We start from the raw sequence: 8,495 nt of genomic DNA on the forward strand, positions 1-8,495 counted from the left end.
GATAAAAATGAGAATACTATACATAATAGAGTTATAAATGACAACATATATTAGAAGGGGTTAGGACTATATAATAAAAGGGATTGATCAAATGAAAATTAATCAATTTCCAAAAAGTAGAGACATATCAAAAACATAATTTAGAAAGATTATTATTTTTTTAAATTCAGAAGAGCTCTAAATTATTATTTTTTTAAATTCAGAAGAGCTTGTTGTCGACCTTGTGTCTACAACAAGCTACTATACTAACTCTAGCTCATCATAGGAGTTTGTTGTAGAATTGTTCCGTTAGGAAACACCTGTAACTCTAACCAAAAATTGCAATTATCTTAAGGCCACTTCCAGCGGAGGTTTGTGGGGTTGGTTTGCCAGCATGACAAACATGAAAATGTTATTTTTCATTTCAAAGTTACTCCACCTATTCAACGGTTTATAAATATGCACCGGTTCTTTCTCTGTTCAATGACTAGTTATTGTTTTTTATTTAAGTTATTTTTTATTATAAATATAGTTTTTTAGAAAAAATTTACCAATACAAATTTTTTCTCTTTTATTTTCTTTTCAATTTCAAATTTCTCTCTCACAATTTCATCATTTTACTCATAAACTTTTAATTCTTTTTCCAACAATTTTAATTATTTTATATCAATTTTAATTTAAATAATAAAAATTATTATTTTAATTGATATAGAATTTAATATGAATAAAATATTAATAAATAAAGTAAAGTTGTGGGACCCAATATGAGTTCTTCAGAGTTGTACCATTGGAGCGAAAAATTAGTTGAGTTGCTTCAAGCTGACATGGCTTAATGGGTCCCGCAAGAAACCCAAAAATGAGTTCACGGTTGGAGATGCTCTAACAAACTGATTGTCATGCCATGCGTAGTCAGATTTGACTTAGATATATGTTTGCAAAGGTTATTAGTGTTAAAACTAGGGTTGTTCATGGTATGGTTATGTGAACAAACCGAACTGAAATGAACCGAACTATAATAAAAAGTCATCCGAACTGAACTGTTTTAATTTGACCTTAACTGAACTGAACCAAAATTATTGGTTTGGTATAACTAGAGACGAAGCCAGAAAAATTGCGAAGCCTGGGCAAAAATTTAAAGACTACATTATAGACTAATTAATATTAGGGGTAGAATATCATAGTTCTCAACCCTTGCTGAGCGAATCATCACTTCATTTGATTTTTACATTCTGTTATACCCAAACTTTCCTAGGCGTCTCATAATTGCTTCTAGAGATGCATCACGTTAGTACAGTACATGAAGAACAACACTAAAATAAAGAATCCATCCCATCCAAATGATTTCTTAAGTAAATAGCGGTCACAAAAAACAAATCATAATTATGTCCAATAATAAAAAACAAATAAAAAAACAATGACTAAACTAGAACCACAAACAAATTATCTGTGCATCGAATAAAGGAGCTACTCATTAAGTCCTAAACAAATACTTATCTCAGTTAATTGGGCTTGGTTCTTTCTATTTTTTTGTTAACCGATGCAAATAGAATCAGAGAAGCAAACAAAAATGATAAATCAATCATAACAATCTATCTTTAAGTAGTTGACTGTGGTTTTTCCTTTGAGCAATCAATGATTTCAACTTCAGCCAATGGTGAGTTTTGAATCAGAAAACTCACAATTTCTTCTGGTATGGGCGGAGATGGTTCCAATCCTTCTTCAAATGCTTTTCTTAATTCATCTGCCTCTTATACAGTTTACTACACTGATTCAATCCTAATTATACAAATATATAATCCTAAAATAGTTCATAAGATTGCACCTAATTAATCATGTATAAGTAATATGTTATACCAAATATATAAGATATAAGATGCTATGACATGAATATAACCAGAGAAGATATTTACTAACTCACTAATCATTTTGCAACATGAATAATAATCAAATGATCCACATACTTGAGAAAATAAATGGTTGCATTTAACTCTAGCAAAAAGAGATAGAAACAAATGACCCTTAAGCTGCATCTCATAAAAACAGAACAAATTAATATTTTTGAGCCTCAACCAACTACACTACTCAAGGGAAAGAAGCAAGAAACTGACATTTCATCGAACACTTCGCGTGCGAGTTTCAAAACAGCGATAACTGTAACTCAGTAACCAATTCACGGGCTGCATCATCATTAGTATAACAATTTAACATTCCATCACAAAAAAATCAACACAGAAGCAGAAGAAAAAAAAAACAATGAAGGCATTTCGTCGAACTCTTCGTAGAAATCATGGCTGAACCAAAACTATGCGTGAACCCAAAAGAGAGACCTAACAATTGTTACTATTGTAAGAAATAATTCGAGCATTTACTTGAGGTTAGGCTTGAGGTTACACGCGGAAGAGCCCGGACAGATGTCCAGCCTGACCGGGCCTTGGCTCCGCCACTGGGTATAACGGTTCAGAATTCTAAACCGTACCAAATCATTAAAAGACATTTTTTCCAAATCGAACCATTTGTTAAAGAATCAACCGTCATACTTGCTTTTGAATTTATTTTAATAAAAAAATCATTTTAAATTTGTTTTTAACATTTATTTTGTTGGTAAACATATTTTTAATATATTATTTTACATGATTTTTTTTACAATCAAAATTATATATCGATTCAAATCAATGCATTCGAAAATACAATTGCATTTATAATAATATATTTGCACTGATGAAATAATACCGTATATTTAGATGTTCATCTACTATATTTTTTATATATTTACAGTAAAATATTGTTAAAAATATAAACAGAGATTTTTTAGTTACTTTCTTTAAAAAATATTTTATATTTTAAAATGACCAAAATATTTTTGAACTGAAATTAAATTCTCAATTCACATCCGATTGTTTTGTTTGGTTATATAAAACTATTTTTTACTCTTGTTAAATTTATTGGAGATAAAAAGTTTAAGATTATGTTTATATGTTTGGTTATTTGCAATTTGGTTCGGTTTTAGAACCGTTAATAAATTATCGGTTCGGTTCGCTAACCAAACATAACGGTTCAATTATTTTAACTTCAATTCAGTTCATAGTTTTTTTGAACCGCCCTAGTTAAAACAAAATCAGTTCTACACACACTACTTGAACTCACTTGGCTTCTCTTTTTATTTTTATTGAGAATGTATCTATTGAGAAATTTAGTAAATAAAGACAACTTTAATTTTACTTAAGGGATTAAACTCAAAAAAATCGCAGGATAGATTGTGCAAAAATTGTAAGTTTGAAACACATTTGATATTACAATCGAAATGTAAAGAACTATGAAAAGAATTTTAAGCCAGCAAATGACAATGAAAAGTAAAAGAAATTTAATTCATAAATAGAACGCAAGTGCATACATTTTTCAGATAACTCTTTTTCTCTCACAATTGGATACTTTGAGTATATACAATTTGTGTGAAATTACGGACCCCTAATCCTACAAACATGAAGTGTTTATATACTAATCCTAACATAACTATCACTAAGGCTCGACTAAGCAACGTCCGACATGCCTTCACTGCCATGTAATTTTCGTCTCTGATAAGCTTCCACATGTCCCAAATAACTGTCTAATCTTATCCATTTGCATCTTATTTCAACATACTCGTAGCAATAGTAATAAGGTTCAAAACTAAAAGTTTCCCAAATTTCACTATCCCAATATTCGAATATCTATTGTCTTCGATAAAAAGCTTTGATACTCATGATTCAGTCAAGGTTCCAACATGTCTTCGACTCAGACGTAGCTTCCTAGGTCATCGTTTTGACTATAGCACACACTAGGTCGAAACCATATAGCCTGGATTTTCTTTCTCAATCCTTTTATTTCTTGTTTCGAAAATTCGAGGTAACAAATTGTCACCCAAAATACTAGTTTTCGACTCATCATACATCGAAAGGAGAAAAATGGTATTTTTGATTGATTTTCGAAACTATTCAAATCACTTTGCTGATGTCAGTGTCATCATTACATTTTTCTACAAACGTCATTTCCAATAGATTTTTACGGCTTATTCATCATTTCTCCTATTTCCTAGGAGACCGTGGACCATAACTTTCCACCAACTTCCACCATCGTTTCCACTTTTGAAAACCAAAAGCCAACTGTTTGGCCACTTGTCGCACATCTACCAGATCATGAAACCTTATAAATACCCATTCTCACTTTCTATTTTCATTTTCTTCTCTTCGCATTCTCATTTTCCAATTTCTCTCAAAAAAACCATTTTCTCCGGTCTTTAGAAACAACAATGGAAAGCACCTCCACTACTGCGATAACCACTAGAAACACCATGGCAACCACTAGTAACATCCCCTTGGCGTTTACTCTTCCAGCATCGAAGGAAGATTTATAGAGAAATCATGTTCTTGAACCACCATTGGACAAAGAGAAGAACACTATTTGGAGTTCACAGGCACTCATTCCATTTTCACTTGTTGAAAAAACCTTAGCATTTTTTAGGTCTGTACCCCACTCCAAAACCTCATCTTGAAAAAGTTAAGAATTTCTTTCCCTGTTATTCCACAGCAATGCTTTTTGCATTCGAACAACGTGCCATTAACTTTAGGTTTAGGGATGTGCCAATACGTGTATTTCAATCTTCTCTTCCCCAAAATAAAGATTATCTTTCGTGGTTAAGCAAAGTGCAAAGTAAAAGACAAGCATAATGGGAGCAATTAGGCATCTTCGACCTTATCCAGCTTTCTAGGACTGGACCTAGGTAGAATCCTTGCATGTTACTTGCTTTGATCTTTTTCTTGGAAGGATCGACAAATACTTTCCATATCCCTTGTGGAATGATTATGCCGACTCTGTTCGACATAATAGTCATTAGTGGCCTTTGACCCACGGGGTAAACATTCAATCCCACCTTAGAAACCATCATTGGCATCAATTTTTGCTTCGAACGTGCTAATTTAAAAAACTACATTACTGATAATCATGATAAGAGTACCAAATAGGTTTCTGTCTTATAACATGTTGCTTTTTGACCCTCTTGCTTTCCCACTACCTTTTTTGCCCAGGATCTTTACAAATAGCCAAACAGTTTATCCCTTTAGCGATCCAACTTCATGAAGGTCGAAATGTATCCCTGAGTAAACTGCTCTTAGCAAATATGTACAAGTCTTTAGGCATTTCTTCCTGTAAATTGAAGCATCTATTTGAGATCTACAAAAAACACCTTATCTCTGGACCTATGTGGTTTCTCCAACTTTGGTTGAATGTTACTTTTGACCCACATTTAAAAATTACCGTCTCCAAAGCTTTGATGAAGGAAAATGATGCTAGAAGCATCGAAGGCACTAGGCTTGTCCTAACCACTCATAATGATCCCCACTCAGACAAAATTTATGAGGTACATTTCTATGTTTCTCGACACAAAAGTTTTTGTTTCGACCATGACACCTTTTGTGAATCGATGTTTAGGTCCTAGATGATTCAAAATCGATTCCCTGAGGTTACTCATGCTTCGGCTGCCGAAGGAAATGCCATTTGGGAAGCCTTTTTGACCCCCACACTTCTGTCAACTCGAATACAGGCTGGGGCATCTGGCCTGGGTTTCACTAGCTACAAGCTGAATTTAGTGGCCTGACAATTTGGATTTAGCCAATTGCTGCCCAGTTCCCTCTACACATGGGAGAACGATATATGCTGCCAATTTCCAGTAAATGCTCCAACTGCCAACCTTTCGATTTCAACATTCCTACTTTTCCACCAAAGAATTTGAGGACTGGTGGTCGGAGTATTTCCGCAGTGTGTTTGTCGAGTAAACTTTTCATCAAAGGCTAACAGCTGTGTTTTTTGAATTGCAGAACCTCTTAGAGCAAAAGGAAGCTATGTTTCTTAAATAATTTTGATGGTGCATATATGTTTTACATATGACTTCCTTATATATTATTTTCTTTGCAGCTAAATAAGGTGAGGGAAAAGGCAAAGAAGTCTCCACAGCTGATGAAGATCAAAAGAAACCAAAGGAATAAAAGGTAAGTTTTCTTTAAATCCATATTCGTTGTAATTGAAACAATATTCAATTCTTATTTTTTCCTCTCAGAGTCGAAAGCATGGCCAAAGTCCACCTGCCACTTCTGCTGAATAAAGAGAAGACGAAAAAACAAAGATTGTTGCTATAAAACCCTAAAAACCACACACTTATTATAATAAAATAAAGCACACAAAGAAAACGCGTATACACTTAGGATGCTACTCGACATATAACTCATATGATCTATAACATATAATTTAATAAACAAGACTTCACCACCTGCCATCGCATGCTCACCTCACTTAGGTTATCACTACGACAAAATTATAAAATTAAACATGATTCGCAAATCATATAGGTCTCATGAAATCACTTTTTTAACTCAAATAAAATACGGTAAAAATAATCCCCTCAAACGATATAATCATCACAATAAAGAGAGTATAACATCCAACTCTCTAAAATAACATAAACAGATTAACAGGAAACAATCGTTCTCCTCGTCAAGTGTTACAAATTAGAGCATATAATCTAAAGACGCAAAATGAAAATAAAAGAAGAATAGCCTCGTGCCATCATCCACTTTAATTAAGCAGCTATTCAGTTACTTGTTTATCCGTACTCCGAAGAGGAGCACAAACCACAACAACAACAAAGGGATGAGAAATAACATTAATAAAGTAATTGGTACATACTGCAAGGTAGAGTATTAACACATACATGTTCTACATGTAATTGCACACAATATTGCACAATACATTCTCACACCCAATTCTTTAATCACACACAAAAGAGATATTATGCATACAACTCATTCATGTGATGCAACTCAACTATGCAACTCGATGCATATGCATGTGGTATCAACTTAACATTTAGTTCTCTCAAGAACCGTGTCCCCTATCCAAACCCATGAGACCTCTCTCTGAGTTCCAATCCCCCTTTTTGATCTTGGGACAAGCCATTAGCCCCCTCTCTAAACTAGCGAACATGCCTCTTAAAACAATTTAAATATTATTTTATTAGACGAGGAAGATATTGTGAAAAACCTAGACCGATAATGAAAATAGTAATCTTCTCATATTATTGTTGGTATAACAATATTTAATATCTAAAAAGTGGACATCGCTCTTATATTTTTTAGTATTGTTGGTATAACAATATGTCATAATTTATATCCGAATATTTTAAATTTATCAATTGCACCTAATTTTAGTGCTTGTATGATTCGACTGACCACTTAAATTATTCTTAACTATCTCTGAACGAACTGGGAAGTTATTGCAAGGGAAAAGGAAATTCATTAATTAGACAATAATTACTTTAAATAACTTAGTTTTTATGCACGAAAACTCATCAAATAGATAAACAACTCTTTACCCATTAGAGAAAAAAAATTCTTAATTATGATTGAAATCCTAGTTATCTTCATAGAACATTAGTGTAAGAAATCAAAATTAATTGGACAAGTAGGTTTTGAACATTTACTCAAGTGTGTTGAGATTATATTATACTATGATTAAGCTCTTTCTTTTATTTTTCAACTACAAGAAACTTTTTCTTGTTGGCCTTATTTTCATATAATTGGGCAAGTAGGTTGTGAACGTATGAAAATATTTTTTGTTAGCTTCACCCCATAAACATTCTCTTTTGTCTGTTTATAAATATTATCTTCTAGCCATGTCGTCGACATACTTTTCAGAAAAAATAATATCGTGCCGACGCAAAATGAGTTTCCAATTAAAATATAGGCCTAATAATTTGAAGTTTTTTGTCAAGTAAGTTTGTCTTATGTTTGTTTCTAGTATGACTTATATTTGGAGTTATTAGAAACGATTCATTTCTTAGGAAGTTTATTAATCCACACTTTTTCAATTTGCAAGAAACAACGTTAGGGTCAATATACCCATTTCTTGATTAAATTGCTTCAATAAAAGCTAGGCAACTCACTTTTTTAATGTACAATTCTATTAAAAATAGGGAGAAAAAGTAAAGTGTTACAAAATTAACTAACACCATATATCTCCGGGTCCATTTTCTTTCTATGAACATATAATACATGATATTCAATATTAATTTTAATAATATATGTGATACTTATACAAGAACTTCTAAAAAATTCAAAAAACAAGATCTTAGTCTAATTAGTTGAAAAAATAATTTCACAAACTTCTGATTGTGAGTACAGACATATGCATAATATTTTAGTCGATGCAACAATTAATGTCATAAAAACGCACTTTCTCAAATTTTTATTTTCCTTTAGAAACACACAAAAATTGACAGGATTGAAGAAACTTCTGGTTTTTCAATACAAATTATTCGCATCATATTATATCCGAGATGACCCGGCCGGTTTTACCAACGACACATTTAAGTGTAATTTGTAAACTACCAGTTTACAATGACATGTGCTTAAATTGTACTGATATAAGTGTAGTACAAGCCCGAGAGAAAAGACGATAGCTTTTCTATTATATTATACATTTTATGTTCA

Source organism: Vicia villosa, linkage group LG3 (genome assembly GCF_029867415.1).
Source record: "Vicia villosa cultivar HV-30 ecotype Madison, WI linkage group LG3, Vvil1.0, whole genome shotgun sequence".
Taxonomy (NCBI): domain Eukaryota; kingdom Viridiplantae; phylum Streptophyta; class Magnoliopsida; order Fabales; family Fabaceae; genus Vicia; species Vicia villosa.